The sequence below is a fragment of the Mercenaria mercenaria genome, chromosome 2 (genome assembly GCF_021730395.1).
Source record: "Mercenaria mercenaria strain notata chromosome 2, MADL_Memer_1, whole genome shotgun sequence".
NCBI lineage: Eukaryota > Metazoa > Mollusca > Bivalvia > Venerida > Veneridae > Mercenaria > Mercenaria mercenaria.
The window spans coordinates 104,959,159-104,982,089 of record NC_069362.1 but is presented as its reverse complement, the minus strand read 5'-3'; the positions used below and the strand labels follow the sequence as shown (position 1 = coordinate 104,982,089).

General features: G+C 36.8%; 1 long non-coding RNA gene across 1 annotated transcript; it reads right to left on the bottom strand.

Moving 5' to 3' along the window:
• Positions 1–1,236: 1,236 nt before the first annotated feature.
• On the bottom strand, positions 1,237–22,468 carry LOC123564790 (uncharacterized). The gene is made up of 5 exons (XR_006689036.2): positions 20,728–22,468; positions 19,624–19,783; positions 7,466–7,586; positions 5,268–5,469; positions 1,237–1,727 (listed from the first exon to the last, which is right to left on the bottom strand). It is a non-coding gene; the product is annotated as an uncharacterized LOC123564790 (long non-coding RNA).
• Between the last annotated feature and the right edge of the window lie 463 nt (positions 22,469–22,931).

Sequence of the window (22,931 nt, the reverse complement as noted above, 5' to 3'; positions counted from 1 at the left end):
TTGATAAAAAAAACATTGTTTTTGAAATGATTTGTGCTCCACCTCTAATTCATGTGGGGAAGTTGGCAGTTACTTGCAGAGGACAGGTAAGTACTGGTACAGAATCCAGGAAAACCAGTTAGGTTAACTGCCAGATGTTACATAACTGAAATACTGTTGAAAAAAGGCAATAACCTAAAAATAAACAAAGGGATGAAGGATGAATTTTGATCACGATTCAATTTGTTTATAGGTCTAGATCAACTGCTATATAAGTGTCCCTCAAATTCAGTTAACAGCACCAGTTCTATCTGTTTATTAGCAACTATATAGGTGCAAGAGTGATGGACCTTATGTCATATGATGTGGGTGATGATGTGGAACAACTACTTTAAATTTGAATCAAATCCATATAGTAGTATAGCCTTATTTTGTATAATAAAGGGAGATAATTCAAAAACTAAGTAAGGTAAAGTTGTGGTTCTTACACTGCACTTCCATCAATGGCCTCTATCATTTTGTAATGTTTCAATGAAATGCCATTTATTCTTTTCAAATAATGCTCCAGACAAGACTTATTTTGTATAATAAAGGGAGACAATTCAAAAACTAGGTAAGGTAGAGTTATGATTATTTGACATTGCAGTTTGTTTCAATGGCCTCTATGATTATGTTAAGTTTCAATCAAATGCCATTAATACTTTTCAAGTTATACTCTGGACAAAAAGTGCGATGGACAGATGGATAGACAAAAGGCAACTATATGCTCACCCTTTGGGAAGCAAAACAAGAGCTGTCTGTAAGACAGCATGCTCGACTTTTCTCAGTGCTTGACTCTTAAATTAGAGCTTTGCCAGTAAAAGGGGTATAACTCTGTCAAAATTCAAATCCGAGTAGAGTTCCAAGTCAACATCTTTGAAAATAACAAGCTCTGACAGTAACAGAGGTATTTGACTATCAAAAACTTAACCAACAGCGATGGCGACTCCAGGGTGAGTGCAACAGTTCTACATTTTCTTTGAAATGTCAAGCTAAAAATGTATACCCTAACAGTTCTGATGGTGGACAGCACAATATTGTACAGGCTAAATATCAGCATACAATCGTGTGAATAGGACTTGGAGATTGTAGACTTCCAAAAGGGGAATTATTTTGCGTTTTGTGGGAAATGTACACAGCTACTACACATTTTTTCCAAAGTTTGTTTCTTTAGGTCATTGTATTAACCAAATAATATAAATACATGTACACTGGAAATATCAGTTTCACTTTATTATATGACATTTATACCAATTCACATATCCTCATTTTACTATGTCTACTGTCACATTTAAACATAATTTTAATAGAACATGCAGTGGTTCAAATATCTAATCTAACATGGTCACACCTGAATTTTACAAGTAAGTATTACTGTCTCTTTTTCACTGTCATCTGAACTTTAATGTCAAATTCATAGTTTTCACTATCACCTTTAAACATTACTTAAATTGTTACTTAAGTGAATTTTAATGTTTATCTTTCGTCACATTTGAATAAATTTTGCTCTAAAGTCACACTCGATGAGTCTTATGTTTATTTCACCTCAGCAGATTCCAGCTTAGGCTTTGGTTATAGCCTTCAGTATCAGGTCTGTTACAGATAAACATTTTTTGTGGTTCCATCTGTGAAGTGTGTCCTGCTACCTAGTTGGTAATCAATGACTCCCTGTGGGACAGGTCCAAGTTAACTTCTTGACTAAGACACAGCTGAAATAATACAACATTACTCAATAAGCAAAACAATAGCTAACAGAGGAGACAAATTGCTCTTCACTTTTATAACTGGAAAGTGAAATGTTGTTGAAATAGTGTTGGGTTATCACCATTTTTCGACAGTATTTCAGTTATGTAACGGCAAGCAGTTGACCTAACCAGTGTTCCTGGATTATGTACCAGTACAAACCTGTTCTCCCCAAGTAACTGCCAACTTCTCCATATGAATCAGAGATCATGAACAAATGATTTCAGACACGATGTCTTATTGTCAAGGAGAACATATGGCCCGTCGGAGGATCGAACTCACTACCCCGCGATTCATAGATTGGCATCTTCCCTATTGAGCTAAGCAGGCGGTTATAGGTCAGTGAAATAAGACCTATATAAAGACACTTGAGCTATCACAGGAGTAAGCAATATACCCAAAATAGTTCTTAATCTGAGGAAACAACATTTCTAGACTAACAAGAATTTAAACTGGAGCTATCACAAATGACATACCCTCAAATGCAGCTATATATAGATACAGAGGAAGTAAAGTTGTGACCTTAACCTTGGATCTAGTTACCTTGGTTATGAACTCTGCATGTCATCTGGATGATGTTAACAATTGATGCTACTTTTATTAAATTCCTTCTAGTGATTAGAAAATACTGAGTGGACACAAATTTAAGATCTTTGAGCTTTGTGACCTTGACCACAGAACTAGTGATCTTAGTTATGTGCTCTGCAAGATGTCTTCATGAGATAAGTAACTGGAGCTATAATTGAAAATCTTCCAAACAGTTTAGAAGATATGGAACAGAAGTAAAGTTAGCTGTTTGACCTTTTACCTCTTAAGTATGACCTTGATCTTGGACATAGTTAAATGGGTTGTGTTCTCCGCATGTCATCCTGATGAGGTTAACAACCAACTCTTAGTTTTATGAAAATCATCCTAGCAGCTAGCAAGATATGGAGCCGACATGAATCGTAGATGGAGGGACATGGGAAACTCTATCTTATTCTTTGGGTCTGAAGATAATAGGCGAATGCGGTGAAAAAAAAATCAAACAAGTTGAATCTGTTCGGTTAAATGGTACTTAATTAGCCATATTTTAATTATGTGCCCCTATGTGCAACCAAGCAGAACCATTTGAACAAATTTGGTAGAGGACCACCAAAGGAAAATCTTGGCCAAGTTTCATCAAAATCCATTCATTGGTTTTGGAAGATATGTTGTTTAAACAAATGTTGACGACGGACGGACGACTTGACGGACGGATGCTGCATGACAGACAACGGACACAGAATTGTCACAATAGTGCAACATGAGCACTTTGTGTTCGGGTGAGCTAAAAACGAGCTGTTGGGAGGACAGCAATGCTCGACTATTCAACAGCCTTGATACAAGTTGAATTTATTTATTTGGATATTACGGTGCACCAACACAGTATAGGTTATATGGCGCCAAACAGGACTACAACTTATTATTTTGGTTCCACATCTCATTTACATCAAAATAAAAACATGAGGTATGGAATCAAAATCTGCACATCTGCTGGAATCACAGAGTTACTGCAAAACCTAGCGTTAAGACCCGATTAGTCACCTCTTACGATCATGCAAGGGTGAGGCAGTGGTTCCAATTCTTTTCATACACAAATCGTCCCAGAACCACTGTGGCAAAATTTTGTAAAAATGCAAAACAGGGTACCCGTTATGGAACCTGCACACTGATTATCAGCTCATGACAGTGCACAAGTGTGTGAAGTTCAATCCATTCCCAATAGTGGGTAGTGAGATATCAGTTTACATATAAGAATTTAACCAAAAACTGTTAAGTTAAAAGGGGTATAATTTTGTAAAAATGTGAAGTAGAGTTATTGGACCTTTGTACTGCATGTTATATCATGAAAGTGAACAAGTGTGTGAAGTTTCAATCCTTTTCCATTAGTGGATACTGAGATACCAGCTTACCGGTACATACAAAAACTTAACCAAAAACTGCTAAGTGGAAAAAGGGACATAAGTATGAAAACAAAACAAAGTAGAGTTATGGGACCTGCTTAGTGCATGTCAGATCATGACAGTGAACAAGTGTGTGAAGTTTCAATCCTTTTCCATTAGTGGATACTGAGATACCAGTTTACCGGTACATACAAAAACTTAACCAAAAACTGCTAAGTGGAAAAAGGGACATAATTATGAAAACAAAACAAAGTAGAGTTATGGGACCTGCTTAGTGCATGTCAGATCATGACAGTGAACAAGTGTGTGAAGTTTCAATCCATTCCCATTAGTGGGTACTGAGATACCAGCTTACATACAAAATCTTAATAAAAACTTTCTAAGTCTAAAAAGGGGCATAATTTTGTAAACTAGATGCCCCCGGTCAACATGTCAAGCCCCTCAGCTGTCAAACTGACTGGGAGTTGCACACGACACTCTGTCGCATTGAGGCAAACATTTATGCCAAATAAAAAAAAAGATTGCAAAAAGTTACAATATAAGGTATTTGTAGTAACGACAAAGGGGAAAAAAAAATATAAGTCCACACAAAAATCCTTACCAGTAGAGATAGGTCAAAATACACCTCAAAATTGGATGTAACATGCATATTGTACTACAGAAAAGTGGTCTTGATTTTTCCCTACGTCCAGTAATAAAAAAAGTTACAATATAAGCTATTTATAGAAAGAAAAGAAAGTAATTCCAAGTTCTTGCGCATGACACTCTGTCTCATGATGGTGAACAACCATGCCAAGTTACATCAAAATCCCTCTATGCATGAAAAAGAAATGCTCCGGACAATGTCATTCTTGTATCTGACCTTTGACCTCTAAGAGTAAGAATGAACTTGACCTTAGACCTAAGGACCTGGTTCTTGCGCACGACACTCTGTCTCACGGTGGTGAACATTTGTGCCAAGTTACAACAAAATCCCTCCATGCTTGAAGAAGAAATGCTCCGGACAAAGTCATTCTTGACTTTGATCTTTGACCTCTAAGTGTGACCTTGACCTTTGAGACAGGGGTTTGCGCATGACACTCCCTCTCACTGAGGTTAACATTCACGCCAAATATAAACAAGATTGCTCCATGCATGTCAAAGTTATGGTCCGGACAAACGAATCTGGACGGACGCACATACACCGAACAGCCATTTGGACAACTATGTCTTCGCTTCCGCAAGCGGGCTTGACAAAAATCAAAATAGAGTAATGAAACCTGTGCAATGTAAGTCAGTTTATCACAGTGAATAAATGTGTGAAGTTTCAATCCATTCCCACAAGTGGTTACTGAGATACCAGCTTACATAAACAAGAGGACCATGATGGTCCTGAATCGCTCACCTGTCCCCACATGACCCAGTTTTGAACTGAGTATGATTTCAGTCTAGTTAGCCAATATGCTAGGCATTATAATAACGCTTGTTTGTAAACTTATATCATGCAAATGCATTGCAGCCATGATTTTTGTATACATGTAATTAATAAGATACTTGGGGACGTACAGATTTGCCTAATATTCTCATAATAACAGTACTCACATGTATGAAGATACATAAGGAATGTCTGGGTTACTGCCAAAGTCATTTTTGCCTCACATTCTGACTGCTACTGGTCATCAACATGCCGATTTTTCAGGAACTTTAATTTTCACTATCATGACCAAGTCGGCTGAAGTGATTGCAGATTTCAGTGAGCTTGCAATGTTTCTTGGTTAAGATGACCAATCATACACTGAACATCCTGAAACAAATCATTTATTGTTCATGGTATTTCCATAATATGAAAAAAATTTCAATAAAAGTAAAACATAGACTTTAATTAAACTGATGCTGGCAACAGTGGAAACAAGCTGGATTTTAGATGACTGAAGAGTTAGGTCCATGTTTCAGAGAAAAAACTTCGAACATCACCAAATCATAGAAAGAAATAATTGTTTTACATGAAAGTTAAACAGCATATAAAACATTTATATTATTCTACAACACAATTGTCAATTTACTCATATCTGTATTGAATTCTGGAAAGGGATTGCATGAAGTGGCCACACTTCTGGGCAGTTCAATGCCTTTAAAATCTCATTACTTTTACAAAGCTGTTACAGGTCTTCATTTTGATGCATTTGCAACAATGTGTTAGTGCTTAAACTTAACAAAACTAGATTAAACATCGTTTTTGACAATTGTTTGCTTTTATTTCTTAACAAATTGCATCCTTTATTGAAGAGGGACAGCTCTTTTAGAATATTTTAAATATCCAATTCTACGGGACAGAACGGTAAAACAAGAGGGCCATGATGGCCCTATATCGCTCACCTGTTATCATTGCACTTGAGGACAAGAAGGTTCTCAGTAAAATATCAAAGTCCAAAGGATGGGAACAACAAAGGGAAGAAATTTAACCAAAAAGAAAAAAAAATTCTTACAAGGTATAGACATGTCAAAACACACCTAAAAATTGGGACGTACCATCCATGTTGTACCACAGTAAAGTGGTCTCGGTTTTTCCCTATGGCCAATAATAAAAAAGTTACTAAAAATAAGCTATTTATAGTAACGTAAAAGGAAAGTAATTAAAAAAATAAATATTGTAAGTGAACAAAAGAAGGATCTGCCAAATAAATCTGTTGACATAAATGAAATTTCAGATCGGTATCTTCATTAGTTATGGACGGATCAAAAAAGGAACCAAGATCTTCTGGTAACACATGTTTTGTGCAAGTTTGATTAAATTCAAATCATAAATGAAGCTGCTATTGTGCATACAAGGTCAAAATAGCTAATTTTGGCCCTTTCAGGGGCCATCACTCTGGAACCCATAATGGAATCTTGCCAGTTCAAGAAAGGAACCAAGATTTTATGGTGATACAAGTTGTGTGCAAGTTTGGTTAAATTCAAATCATAAATGAAGCTGCTATTGTGCAGACAAGGTCAAAATAGCTAATTCTGGCCCTTTAAGGGGCCATAACTCTGAAACCAATAAAGGAATCCGGCCAGTTCAAGAAAGGAACCAAGATCTCGTGGTGATACAAGTTGTGTGCCAGTTTGGTACAAATCAAATCATAAATAAAGCTGCTATTGTGCAGACAAGGTCAAAATAGCTAATTCTGGCCCTTTCAGGGGCCATAACTCTGGAACCCATAATGGGATCTGGCCAGTTCAAGAAAGGAACCGTGACCTTATGTTGGTGATACAAGTTGTGTGCAAGTTTGGTTAAAATAAAATCATAAATGAAACCACTATCGTGCAGAAAAGGAATTGTTGACGCACGGACGCACGCACGGACGGACGACGGGTGATCACAAAAGCTCATCTTGTCACTATGTGACAGGTGAGCTAAAAATCTATGACAGGAAGGTTGTTTGTAAAGATGTCGTTCGTTTACTAAAGATTTCAGTGGTTTTGTGATATACTGCTTAACTTGAAGCTAAATACAAACTTTATACCCTATACCATATCCAAAGTCTACTACAGAGGCAGTCCAAAGTGTAATACAGCATTGAATCAGCTACACTGAATTATATATATATTTTTTTTAAGATATGAGACCCAAGTAAACAAATTCTGTTTATTTCCATTTACTGAATTTAGCCTGCTGTGTAAGCTGTTTTACAAAGAGCTATTTCCTACTTGTATGTGCAAGTTATATAGTAAAATGTGGTGAAAGCCATAGTATCTGTTTGTCTAACAGCTGATTTAGCCAACCCTGTTTAAATGAATAACTGTAGCACAATACTTACTAAATTGGGAGGAAAACATGTCACTATGTTAAAAAGTTGATTGGTTCACAGAAGATGTTTTCTGCACATGGTCAGGTGATTTCATGCTCACAGCCATATTGGAATAGAAACATTCTCATGCCTGTAATTTAAAATAAAAAGAAAAGAAAAAGCTGCCAAAAAAAAATGTAAAAAACATGGCTAAAATTTAAAATCTAGTTGATATTAAGTTATCAAGAGATACTGTCAATTTTCAGAGCACTGGCAAATGTTCTGGAGAAAGATACTGTTAGGAACTGGCTATTTGATAATGTTACCAAACTGTAAATAAAATTTAGTGCAATACTGGCTTACTTCAAAGAAAATTCTTTTAGTTATTGAACAAATGTTATCAAATGTTACAATTTTGACTAAGACAGCGGGCTCAACAAAAATGAAACCTAAACTTATACTGGCCACATGTAATTTATTTCAAAATATACTTTTCTAAGCTTTAACTTGTATCTCAATACCAGTAATAATTAAAATGGATTTAAATTCAACAAGGCAGATTATGGAACTGAAATTTTCACTTTACATATGCAGAAATAATAAGGCTACTGTACAATCAAATATTAGATTTTTGCCACTGGTTTACCTGAATTAAACAAAATCCTATTTGACTTAAGTGCGTAACGTTATTCTATTTAATGAAAAAATTGCAGACTTCCTCCAGTTTTGTGAATTTACCACTGTATTATTCAAACTATCTATTAGAAATTAAATTCAATGAAAAAAGACATTGCTATGGTGTGATACAAAAATTAAATCACATTTAACCTTGCCACTGTATGTTAAAAATTAAATAAACTTAAAGTATAACAAAACAAGAGTGCAAGAATGTCACAATATACGCCCGTCACAGCAAATTTCTTTACTCTAGCACCTGTATTTGCAAATGGAATTTTAATTTTGTGGTTGTTTAGTAATAACTAAGTGTTTTGTTTTCTAAGTCCACAAAAAAACTCCTTACCAGGTAGAGATACCTTAAAATACACCTAAAATTGGAAAGTAACATCTATGTTGTACCACAGAAAAGTGGTCTTGGTTTTTCCCTACAGTCAATTATAAAAAATTTACAATATAAGCTATTTATAGTAACAACAAAGGGAAGTAATTTTAAAGAAGGGAACTGCGCATGACACTTCGTCTCATGATGGTGTATAATTGTGTCAAGTAACATCAAAATCCCTCCATGCATGAAGAAGAAATGCTTCGGACAAAGTCATTCTTGTATCTGACCTTTGGCCTCTAAGTGTGACCTTGACCTTAGACCTAGGGACCTGGTTCTTGCGCATGACACTACGTCTCGTGGTGGTATACATTTGTGCCAAGTTATATCAAAATCCCTCTAAGCATGAAGAAGAAATGCTCCGGACAAGGTTTTCATTCTTGTATCCTTTGACCTCTAAGTGTGACCTTGACCTTAGACCTAGAGACCTGGTTCTTGCGCATGACACTCCGCCTCATGGTGGTGAACATTTGTGCCAAGTTATGTCAAAATCCCTCTATGCATGAAGAAGAAATGCTCCGGACAAAGTTTTCATTCTTGTATCCTTTGACCTCCAAGTGTGACCTTGACCTTAGACCTAGGGACCTGGTTCTTGCGCATGACACTCCTTCTCATGATGATGAACAATTGTGCCAACTTTCATCAAAATCCCTCTATGGATGAAGAAGATATGCTCCGGACAAAGTCATTCTTGAATTTGACCTTTGACCTCTAAGTGTGACCTTGACCTTAGACCTAGGAACCTGGTTCTTGCGCATGACACTCCGTCTCATGATGGTGAACAACAGTGCCAAGTTTCATCAAAATCCCTTCATGCATGTAGAAGATATGCTCCGGACAAGGTCTGTGGACGCCGCCCGCCCGCCCGCCCGCCAGGGGCGTTCCCATAATACGTCCCGTTTTTCAAACGGGCGTATAAAAATCACTACAGTACCTTGCCACTGCTTCAAATTATATCAATTAGAGTTAGATGTAACTCACCTAACCCTGCCACTGTTTAACAAAATCTTCAGTTTTACAGTCCGGTCTTTTTTTTTCAAAAAGCAATTTACTTAAAAAAATTCTTATTCACTCACACAATTTTACAAAATAATTCATTCATCATTCATTCAATGTACTTTCTTTCACTGCATTATACGAGATAATTCATTTAACATTCATTCAATGCACAAAAACACTACATTTACAACATTATTTATTTAAGTAACTAGTTTCATTTAACATTCACTTCCTGAAATTTCCTGTAGATTTTCTTTTTTAATTGCCTTTTTAACAAAAATTCAAAAGCTGACCTTTTCTATTACTGTACCGTATCTCTTATTTCTTGAAATTTTGTCCAAAAATACATGCAAGCAAAGCCATCATTCAACAATTTACTATGTATTCATGGTCTGGCGGAAATATTCCCGTACCACTGGAAAATGTCATTTAAAATGCAGATTTCATAACCAGAAGTAATAAGCATTCAATTAAGCTTGTCAGCTGATGATTTTGTCTGAACTGGCTACTGTTACAGTTGAGCTAATATAATGATATGGTACTGTAGTGTCTTCAGACTGTCAAGTGTCACAGTGGCTATAAAACAGTAGAGTCAAGGAGATAAGAGAACCTCACAGAACAGTCTCGTCAACAGTCAGAATGACAAACAACACAATCACACAGCTCAAACACACATACTTGAAAAAAAAAAATGTAGGAAGACCTCAACCAAACATATTTGTACTTTAACCTGAATTTTGAACTGAACAAAAGCTTAAGTGCATTCTGTTGTATACATTATAATTGGAGACATTGTATAACCAATTTGGTGCTTTTGTACAGGTTGCTGGACTAGCTTCAACTAAAGATTCTGTAACAATAAAATGTTCATTTAGTATCTACAAGACTGTTTTTCCAAAACACACATTACTAAATTAAGTTAATATGCCAATCAATATGCAGAACTAAATATGTACTGTAAAGCAACCTGCTGCTAAAAATGCTATTACTCTATTTTTGTGTTTGTCCAACTAGACAGTAGTTCAGTGTATCTACTAACTGACTCAAAATCGAAAGAAAAGTAACATGTAATTGTTTTAATTTCTTTAAACTGTTCAAGCTTAGAACTGCATAAACTTCTTGCTGACTGATTAAGTATTAATAAGGAAAATATTTTTCTCCCATCTACCACTGTTTACCTATCCTCATGGCAACAGTAATGGAAAGCTGGCTTGGTGGAATTCCTCCTCAGAAGCTGTATGCGACAGATGGTTTGCTGGAATCCTTCTCCAATAGCTGTATGGGACAATTGGCTTTGTGGAACTCTTCCCCATAGCTGTACAAGACAGGTGTCTTGGTGGAATTCCTTCCCAACAGTTATACAGGACTGGTGGCTTGGTGGAATTCCTCCTTTACAGCTTACTTGGACATAAGTATAGGGCATTAGGTAGCTTGGTGGAATTCCCCAACAACAGCTGATTGGGATAGCTGGTTTGGTTAAATTCCTCCCCTGGATAGCTGATTGGGACAGCTGGCTTAGAATTTGGACATATTAAGTACAGGACATTATAGGACCGTATAGGAAAGGTAAATGGAAGTCTGCTGGCTTGTGGAATATCCTCCTCGGCAGCTGAGAGAGAGCTGGCTTAGTGGAATTCTACACATCAGCATTTTTGACACAGCTAACAGGTTTGAGTTTCCACTCTTAGGAGATTGGGACAGCTATTCCTGGGAGAAGTATAAGACAGCTAGCTTGGTTGAATATCCACCCTGGCAGCACAGTTGGAAGTTGGCTTTGGGCATCTGGCCATAAGGATAGATAAAGCAAGTGAGTAGAGGAGAGTCTTTAACATTTATTCTTTGTAAAATAGACCTTCCATCTGCTGGTTCTTTCAAGAATATAAATCAATGAATCAGTTAGTAATACCAAACTCAAAAGAAAACATCAAGATTTCCTTGATGGCAGAACTCTTTGAAAAATTAATCAACTTAATAATTGTAAATAAAACCTTCAAATATTTCAGAAATAAATCTAGCCATGCAGCAACCCAATGCCTAACTTCTGTACAAGTTAATACTATTGAGATAATCTATGGACAGTAGCAGATTTAAGGTCAAGCACCCTTCATCAAATTTTAGAACAAGTCCCCAACCTTTTATTTAAATGTGTAGGTAAAGCCATTTGAGTATATAGGTATAATGTTAAGAAAAAACACAGCTTTATACAAAAGTGAATGGTTGATGATCTTCCTACATTCTACCATATCATCCCTATTACTGAAATTTAGTCCAAAAATATATGATGGCCAAACATTGCCCTTAAGATGTGGTGATATGGTAGTTTTCATATAAACCCAGTAGCCAGAACTGAACCTTTGCCTTATACTACCATATCCCAAACAGGATTTAATCATTAAGAAATTATGAAATAGGTAAGACATAGTTTAGTTTCAATTTTAACCAGTAGCCATTTTTTATTTGGCTTTTAACACCAGTACTATAAACCTAGCAATGATATTCAGTGTTCTCCATGAGGTTCTGTGATGAATGATTACCTTAATTTTGAACAGAAAGTGTTCAAAAATTTACCCAGCAAATTCTGAACTTTGAAAGTGGCCAGTGAGATGATTCCCATTACTATTAATACTGTTGATCAGAAATATAAACTAAGTCTTAATAGTAACCCTAACTTAACTTTGAATTTATGCTTAATACACCTTCAAAGGCATTAAATAATTCCAAAAAACACACTATGGTCAGTGAGCTATGACTTAAAGAAACGTTCAAGTAGAACACTGAAATCATATGGGAATAAAAAAAATTATGGCAAAAAAAAAATCAATGTCCTACAAATGCAAAAAAAAAAACATTATGACCAGCAACCCTCAGATTTTGATGTGTGGATTTTCACTAAACCAGGTAAATGGCCTGGCTACAACTTTTATTGATATGGTAGTACTATTACCTTGTTATTTTTTAGGGCTGACTTAAAACACTATCGTACAGTACTCTATCACACTAACAGTGGCAGAAAAACACCTTATTCTACCTTATCATCCCTATCCACTGAAATTTAGTCCAAAAACAGAAACATCAAAATGTGGTGATATGGTAATTTCTAGAAACCTGTAGCCAGTATGTTTTTGCCTAATCCTACCATATCCCTATCAGATTATTTCTAAATGCATTAAGTTACAGCTTTTCAGATCTTAACCTGGCCTCCGCTTGATGGTATAAACTGGCCTGGCTATCTATAAAAATTGACAAAGTAAATGATAAGGTAGTATCTTAAACTGTACTTAATTGTGGGGCATAAAGCATATTGGCAGACACCTTTCCTAAAACACTAGTATGATTATTGCATTTAATTTAGAACAGAATCAATGTCTGCACTTCATAAACATTATATGCTTTATTGAACCTAACCAGATGTAATATTTTGCTCTAACTTAATAATGTAGAGATATGATATAACAACTATAGTCAACATTGTTACAGTGACTTACAACTTTGACCTTTCCTATTACAAAAGCAGTTGCTGGCACCTTCCTTCTATTTTACAGTGACTGATACTTCAAAATGTTATTTTAGTTGGTAAAAGCATTGCAGTGCCTGAAACCTTTCTTAAAATATTTTTTTTCCTTTTAATGAGGTTAATGAACCAATGTAAACTGATTGTATAATTACATCCAGTTTTGAACCCAACTGGGTTTTTTTTTTGGTGAAAATAACTTAACTTCGTGAAATAACATTATTAAATATATGAACATGAAACTCAACCTGTATTATACTATTATAGCAGTTCAGTAGCCAAACATTTCTGCAGTAATAAATAGCAGTCCAGTAGCCAAACATTTCTGCTGTAATAAATAGCAGTCCAGTAGCCAAACATTTCTGCAGTAATATTTAAGTAAATACTTATAAAATGTAGCCAGTACCTAATGACAAGTAAAGAGTAAGCAAGCATTATTTCTATTCTATCACTTAACTGGAAATATTCCTACATCTCTTTGTCATATAAACATATAACAATACAGCACAGCCAGAAAGTCTCCCTTAATCTGTTTTCAAGAATTTGAAAAAGAGCATGCAGCCAGTATATTTGGATCAGACTGATTCAATATAAAAAATGGAGCCATCAATTCTGGCCAAAAATATTATGAAAAAAGCTAAATTTTTCTATTTTGGACAATAATGTAATTCCAGTATTCTGATTTTTAACACAATGCCCAGAAATTGTCAGTTTTAGTTTAATATATGTTGGGTATTTTGCAATGAAGGAGGAGTCAGTTTATTTATATCTCTGCCTTAATCTGTCATTATCTGAATAACCTAGAGCTAGAATATACTATACAAACAAGAGGACCATGATGGTCCTGAATCACTCACCTTCTCCACATGACCCAATTTTCATGAAGATCCATTGAAAAATATGGCTTCTAGAGAGGTCACAAGATTTTTCTTTTATTTGACCTAATGACCTAGTTTTTGAAGGCACATGACCCAGTTTTGAACTTGACCTAGATATTATCAAGGTGAACATTCTCACCAATTTTCATGAAGATCTCATGAAGAGTATGGCCTCTAGAGAGGTCACAAGGTTTTTCTATTTTTATACCTACTGACCTAGTTTTGACCACACGTGACCCAGTTTCGAAAGTTATCTAGATATCATCAAGGTGAACATTCAGACAAATTCTCATGAAGATCCACTGAAAAATATGGCCTCTAAAGTGGTCAAAAGGTTTTTCTATTTTTAGACCTACTGACCTAGTTTTTGAATGCAGTTGACCCAGTTTCGAACTTGACCTAGATATTATCAAGATGAATATTAAGACCAACTTTCATACAGATCCCATGAAAAATATGGCCTCTAGAGAGGTCACAAGGTTTTTTTATTATTTGACCTACTGACCTAGTTTATGACTACACGTGACCCAGTTTCAAACTTTACCTAGATATCATCAAGATGAACATTCTGACCAATTTTCATGAAGATTCATTGAAAAATATGGCCTCTAGAGAAGTCACAAGGTTTTTCTATTTTTAGACCTACTGACCTTGTTTTTGACTGCAGTTGACCCAGTTTCGAACTTGACCTAGATATTATCAAGATGAACATTCTGACCAACTTTCATACAGATCCCATGAAAAGTATGGCCTCTAGAGAGGTCACAAGGTTTTTCTATTATTTGATCTACTGACCTAGTTTATGATTACACGTGACCCAGTTTCAAACCTGACCTAGATATCATCAAGGTGAACATTCTGACCAATTTTCATGAAGATCCATTTAAAGTACGGCCTCTAGAGATTTCACAAGGTTTTTCTATTTTTAGACCTACTGACCTAGTTTTTGACCGCAGTTGACCCAGTTTCGAACTTGACCTAGATATCATCAAGATGAACATTCAAACCAACTTTCATACAGATCCCATGAAAAATATGGCCTCTAGAGAGGTCACAATGTTTTTCTATTATTTGACCTACTGACCTAGTTTTTGAAGGCACATGACTCAGTTTCGAACTTCACCTAGATATCATCAAGGTGAACATTCTCACCAACTTTCATGAAGATCTCATGAAGAGTATGGCCTCTAGAGAGGTCACAAGGTTTTTCTATTTTTATACCTACTGGCCTCGTTTTGATCACACGTGACCCAGTTTCGAATGTTATCTAGATATCATCAAGGTGAACATTCAGACAAATTTTCATGAAGATCCATTGAAAAATATGGCCTCTAAAGTGGTCAAAAGGTTTTTCTATTTTTAGACCTACTGACCTAGTTTTTGAATGCAGTTGACCCAGTTTCGAACTTGACCTAGATATTATCAAGATGAATATTAAGACCAACTTTCATACAGATCCCATGAAAAATATGGCCTCTAGAGAGGTCACAAGGTTTTTTTATTATTTGACCTACTGACCTAGTTTATGATTACACGTGACCCAGTTTCAAACTTGACCTAGATATCATCAAGATGAACATTCTGACCAATTTTCATGAAGATTCATTGAAAAATATGGCCTCTAGAGAAGTCACAAGGTTTTTCTATTTTTAGACCTACTGACCTTGTTTTTGACTGCAGTTGACCCAGTTTCGAACTTGACCTAGATATTATCAAGATGAACATTCTGACCAACTTTCATACAGATCCCATGAAAAATATGGCCTCTAGAGAGGTCACAAGGTTTTTCTATTATTTGATCTACTGACCTAGTTTATGATTATACGTGACCCAGTTTCAAACCTGACCTAGATATCATCAAGGTGAACATTCTGACCAATTTTCATGAAGATCCATTTAAAAGTACGGCCTCTAGAGATGTCACAAGGTTTTTCTATTTTTAGACCTACTGACCTAGTTTTTGACCGCAGTTGACCCAGTTTCGCACTTGACCTAGATATCATCAAGATGAACATTCAAACCAACTTTCATACAGATCCCATGAAAAATATGGCCTCTAGAGAGGTCACGATGTTTTTCTATTATTTGACCTACTGACCTAGTTTTTGACGGCACCTGACCCAGTTTCGAACTTGACCTAGATATCATCAAGGTGAACATTCTGACCAATTTTCATGAACATTCGTTGAAAAGTATGGCCTCTAGAGAGGTCACAAGGTTTTTCTATTTTTAGACCTACTGACCTAGTTTTAGACCGCAGTTGACCCAGTTTCAAACTTGACCTAGATATCATCAAGATGAACATTCAGACCAACTTTCATACAGATCCCATGAAAAATATGGCCTCTAGAGAGGTCACAAGGTTTTTCTATTATTTGACCTACTGACCTAGTTTTTGAAGGCACATGACCCAGTATCGAACTTGACCTAGATATCATCAAGGTGAACATTCTGACCAATTTTATGAAGATCCATTGAAAAGTACGGCCTCTAGAGAGGTCACAAGGTTTTTCTATTTTTAGACCTACTGACCTAGTTTTTGAAAGCACGTGACCCAGTTTCGAACTTGACCTAGATATCATCAAGGTGAACATTCTGACCAATTTTCATGAAGATCTTGTGAAATATATGGCCTCTAGAGAGATCACAAGGTTTTTCTATTTTTAGACCTACTGACCTAGTTTTTGAAGGCACGTGACCCAGTTTCGAACTTGACCTAGATATCATCAAGGTAAACATTCTGACCAACTTTCATAAAGATCCCATGAAAATTGTGACCTCTAGAGTGGTCACAAGCAAAAGTTTACGCACGGACGCACGGACGCCGGACGCCGCGCGATCACAAAAGCTCACCTTGTCACTTTGTGACAGGTGAGCTTAAAAACACTGAACAGCAGTTTTGATCAGTAAATATATGAAATTTACAGAACTTTCCATGTCTATTCTGCATTGTATTAATGAAAGTAAGATTACCTTAATGAAATAAATGATGGGTGATGACCTAGTGGTTAAGTGCTTGATGCTTCCCTCAAGGAATGGTGGGCGATGACCTAGTGGTCACTAGTGGTTAAATGTGTGACACTTCCCTTAAGGAATGGTGGGTGATGACCTAGTGGTCACTAGTGGTTAAGTGTGTGACGCTTTCCTCAAGGAATGGTTGGCGATGACCTAGTGGTCACTAGTGGTTAAGTGTGTGACGCTTCCCTCAAGGAATGGTGGGCGATGACCTAGTGGTCACTAGTGGTTTAGTGTGTGACGCTTCCCTCAAGGAATGGTGGGCGATGACCTAGTGGTCACTAGTGGTTAAGTGTGTGACGCTTCCCTCAAGGAATGGTGGGCGATGACCTAGTGGTCACTAGTGGTTGTGTGTGACGCTTCCCTCAAGAAATATGGTGGGCGATGACCTAGTGGTCACTAGTGGTTAAGTGTGTGACGCTTCCCTCAAGGAATGGTGGGTGATGACCTAGTGGTCACTAGTGGTTAAGTGTGTGACGCTTCCCTCAAGGAATGGTGGGTGATGACCTAGTGGTCACTAGTGGTTAAGTGTGTGACACTTCCCTCAAGAAATATGGTGGGCAATGACCTAGTGGTCACTAGTGGTTAAGTGTGTGACACTTCCCTTAAGTTTAAGTTAGGGACTACTGGTTAGAGCCCAATAACACCAATATATACTTCAAATCTGCAGATTATGGACTGATGACCACCACATACTAAAACATTGCTTGCTTACTTAATGCAGATGTGAGAAACTAGACAAATCTTCCCTCCCAATTTAGGCATACTTATTTCTCCAATACTTTAACTCAAAACCTTTCCACTGAGAAAGCAGCAAACATGCAAAGTGCAGTGCAGTGCAAGGTAGGTGTAATGTGCAAGGGAGGAACGCATGCCACCTTCTCAACTGAATGTTCCTTGTCAAAGATCAGAGAAATAGAGGATTGCAGAAAGTTTTTAAAGCATTTATGAAAGAAAAGCACAATGTTAAAAGTTTGTAGATTTAGCACAGCAAGCTTGGATTCAGTACATGGTAAAATATAATAGACCTATTCTGGAGTTACCAAGATGGAATCCTCCATGATATTCTCTAGACCCAACCAGATCATATCTGTATATTTAAAATAGTGACCAAGTCACAACATATAGCACATTAATTTGGGACATTCTACATTGTATTTATTTAGTTTATTGACACTGCTAATCAATGCAGTAGCTCTTAGAGATCTTGTCTGGATTTGTATTGTTTACAATTTCAAGGGACATAACTCTGAAGTAACTTATCTAAACTGGCTTATTCATCAATCTTGACCAAGATTTTGCGGAAATAAGTAAGACCAATTTAAAGTGCACACACAATTTTCTGAACATTCAGTAATTCAAGGGCAGTTAAAAATACTGGTCAAAACTGACTGTTAACAGAAACCTTGCATTTTATAGCGAGTAGTGTCCTGTATTGCCATAGTCGAGATAAATAAACCTATCCTTTTGCTTTCTCCTACTCACGTTCAATTTTTTACAAATTCCCACGGCATAATTCAGCACAATGATACCTGAGAGTGATAAACTTTTGTTCAAGATTTTGCTGGCAGTTGACCCAAAGTTCCTAAAGGCTGCTACACATTCTACACCATTAAATGTAATAAAGTCAAAGGATACCTAGTGTTAAACTAGCGATAAGTAAAGAATGGCCATAACAAAGGCACCATTTCTAAATTTTAAGTGGTTGCAACTCAAGCAGAAACAAGAGCTGTCTCTGTAGGATGACACATGCCCCCGATGGCACTTTGAATGAATAGTTATGGCCAATGTTAAGAGTTTAGGACCTTTGACCTACGGAGCTGGGTCTTGCGCGCGACACATCGTCTTACTGTGTCACACATTCATGCATAGTTATTTTAAAATCCATGCATGAATGACAAAGATATGGACCGGACATGCCCATCAATGCACTATCATGAAAAATGATCTTTAACGTCTAAGTGTGACCTTGACCTTTGAGCTACGGACCTGGGTCTTGCGTGTGACACGTCGTCTTACTGTGGTACACATTCATGCCAAGTTATTTGAAAATCCATCCATCGATGACAAAGATTTGGACCGGACACGCCCATCAATGCACTATCCTTTAACATCTAAGTGTGACCTTGACCTTTGAGCCACGAACCTGGGTCATGCGCATGACACGTTGTCTTACTGTGGTACACATTTATGCCAAGTTATTTGAAAATCCATCCATCGATGACAAAGATATGGACCGGACACGCCCATCAATGCACTATCCTTTAACGTCTAAGTATGACCTTACCTTTGAGCTACGGACCTGGGTCTTGCGCACTGCACGTCGTCTTACTGTGGTACACATTCATGCCAAGTAATTTGAAAATCCATCCATCGATGACAAAGATATGGACCGGACACGCCCATCAATGCACTATCCTTTAATGTCTAAGTGTGACCTTGACCTTTGAGCTACGGACCTGGGTCTTGCACACTGCACGTCGTCTTACTGTGGTACACATTCATGCCAAGTTATTTGAAAATCCATCCATCGATGACAAAGATATGGACCGGACACGAAAATTGCGGACGGACCGACAGACTGACAGACCGACAGACAGACAGACGGTTCAAAAACTATATGCCTCCCTTCGGGGGCATAAAAAGTATAAAATTGTTTTTGAGAATCTATATTGTAAACAAAAAAATTCAAGCCAAACTCCTGATATTCTCAAAAAATCCTTACCTCTCAAGATGCACAGCTTCTGCCTTGACACACCTTGTTGCTTTGTGAGAAAAACATACATGCTGGCTTTACACTATACTGCACTTGCTATGCTGGAATTGCAATTCGACCATAATCATGGTGAAGATTGTAGAATTGTTTTGTCGTGTCATCAGAGTTCCTACAAGATACATCACAAAAGAGGAATTATTTAACATCACATACAAGAGCTGTCACTATTGGTGACAAATGCACCTGAAGCGTGCCTAAGAATGCTACACTTGTCTGTGCAAAATATGCCTGAATAGTTTAGGTATGAATCATTTTGTAACCTTGACCTGAGAGACCGGGGTCATAAGCACAACACACATTCTTAATAATTTTGGTTAACATTTGTGTGAAATTATTTTCAAATCCCTTGATAAATGACAGATTTATGGACCAGACAAAAAAAAGACCATATTAACCTTTGACGGCTGTTACCTTGACCTTGGAGCCAGAGGTCTTGGGTCTTGCACATGACATGTCATCTCGTTATAGAGAACATTTATGCCGAGTAATTTTAACATCCCTTCATTCAGGAGTTATGGATCAGACAAGAAACAACCCATGTTAACCTTTAACCTCCAAGTGTGACCTTGACCTTAGAGCTAGGGATCTGAATCTTTTGCTTGACACATCGTCTCATTACGGGGAATTACATTTATGCCAAGTAATTTCAAAATCCCTTGATGAATGGCAGAGTTTTGAACCAGAAACCTGTTAACCTTTGACTTCTGTGACCTTGACCTTTTTGAAATTTGGAAACGGGCAGATTTATTCTGTTGTTTTTTTTTAATTGTTCATTAAGATACAAGTGACTTATATCTAATTGCAAAGTCCAAGAACAAATGCATATATGAACCTTAACCTTTAGCCTGATGGCGGCGAGTGGTAGAGCCTTGCAACCAGTGCAGACCAAAATTAGCCTGCATGTCTGATCATGGTCTGCACTGTTTGCTATTCAGTCGGTAAATTTTCAGTGAACACCACTTTGATAAATAAATAGTATTACCCAAATCGAATGATGGACCAGTCCATTTAAGAAATTTAGCAGGGTAAAAAGTTAAAGTAGATAATACATACTAAATGGAAATACTGAAGATCCATGCAGTCAAGGTCTTGTAGATTGCAGGCAGGTGACATACACAACACCTGGCATCATTTCACATTTCCATGGGTACAAAGTGTCTGGCTTTCTACAAAAGGACTGTCATCATTTAACATTTCCAAGCATGGAAATAGTAAAAGACTGCTCTCAAGCCTGTAATTAAAAATAAGCCAAAACAGGAAAAAACCTGCCAAATTATGTTATGTTAAGAAAGTTTGCTTTAATAAGGCAAGAATTCAATACTGCAGAAGTGAGCTACATGAAAAAAACTTCCGACAGACTGGCCTGTCCTGGTTAAAGAAAGGCAAACATTCATCTGAAAGAGAAAAAATCCTGCCCGTTCCTGGCAGGCCTTGAACCTGAAAGAAATACAAAACCTGCCCAATGTATGTTCCGTCCAAGTAAAACATGCATTAGAAGACATAGGCAGGGCATTGACCTGAAATAAATAAGAAATCCTTGCAATTCCTGATTTCCATCTCACTCAACAAAGGAGCAACTATCGTCTAGCAACCTGCCGGCAAAGAATTGTAGAAAAGTTGCCCCCAAACGCTCCTATCTTGCGGACATATAGGCACCGGGTCCTCGATAGTCACGATAGCAGTCTTGATCAACAGTTAAGGAATCTGCAAGGCCTGGAAATCTGAAAGAAAAGTTTTGCCACATCTATATGTTCAGTTGTCTTAGGCAGGCCTTGGACCTGGAAAAGAAGAAATCCTGCCCACCTCATAGAGACTGCCCTAGGCAGGTCTTGATGCTGAAAGAAAATCCTGCCGACTGTACGTATGGACGGGACATACAGTCAGTTGTCATTGGCAGACTGTGTACCTGAAAGAAATGAAAATCCTCACAATCCCTGATTCCCATCTCTCAAAACAAAAAGGAACAACCTTCATCTAAACACTGCTGGCACAGAATTATAGAACCAGTCACTCCCACACGTCTCCACCTTGCGGATATATAGACACCAGATTATCCTCGATGGTTACGGCAGCATGTCTCGATCAATAGTTAAGGGATCTGTCAGGCCTTGGAAGCTGTAACAAAAAGCAATTCTGCCAATCTTTTGAAGCAGCATCTCATCCTTAGTTGTCTGAAAGATTGGCAGAAAAACAAAACAAAATAATGCTCACTCCTACCCTCTTAAAGTAAGAAAAAAGCCCTTAACCTAACCATAACTTTATGCAATATCAAGTGTAAACCTGATTTAAACTGAAACTTACACAAAAATTACTTAAAACTTTACAAAAATCAAAAGGGTCACAATAGTGCTAGATACTGAACCAAGTTTCACATCTCTTACATGTATATAACTAGAGTGTAACTAAGGATTTTTCTTTGATCTAGTTTTTGACCTCAAATGATGCAGTTTCCAACTAGATATTACCAGGTGACCTTTTACATCAGATGACCCAGTTAAACTTGAATTTAATTTAGTTCCATAGGCAAACATTCAGAATGGTTTTATTTCAATTACATAGAAAATTTAGCTTCTGTATTGGTAAGTTTCTCTATAAACTGACCTAGTAACCTACTTGAAATCCAAAATGACCAAGTTCCTATTTATAACAACCTTGAATATTTTACCAAGAAAATTTTGCTTCTGTATTGGTAAGCAACACTACTAAGACATATTCAAGGGCTGTAACTCATGTGTAACTGAAGCAATCTTGCCAATTATTGCCCTGTAGCCATTAGTATTCCACATTATATTCTATAAGATTGTTCAAGCACAATAACCATTGGTTTACTACAGAACTCTCTATTTTACATGCCATGAAAACTGTTAAAGGAATGTGGCTGCTATTGTCTTAACAACATGGAAGTATGGAAACTAAATACCATAACTCTGATTTTACAAAATAAACTTGGTCAAACTCTTGTAATCATATACATTCTAGAATATGAAATTTTGTTTAACAATATGAAATTTGACCATGTTAATTTATGCTCATTCCAGCGCTGTAACCTTTGTAATTTTTGGAACAATTTTGTTCACTATTGAGCTTGAATGAACAAATTACCTTCTATTACATAATTACAATTTTGTTCTGTTTCAAAAAAAAGTTGCCATTAGGATTGGGTGTTCAGGAAAGTTAGGATCTGCACTCATTCAACTCATGCCAGTTGAAGGTTAAAAAATATATCAACTTTCTGACCTTGTCACTATATTGTACAA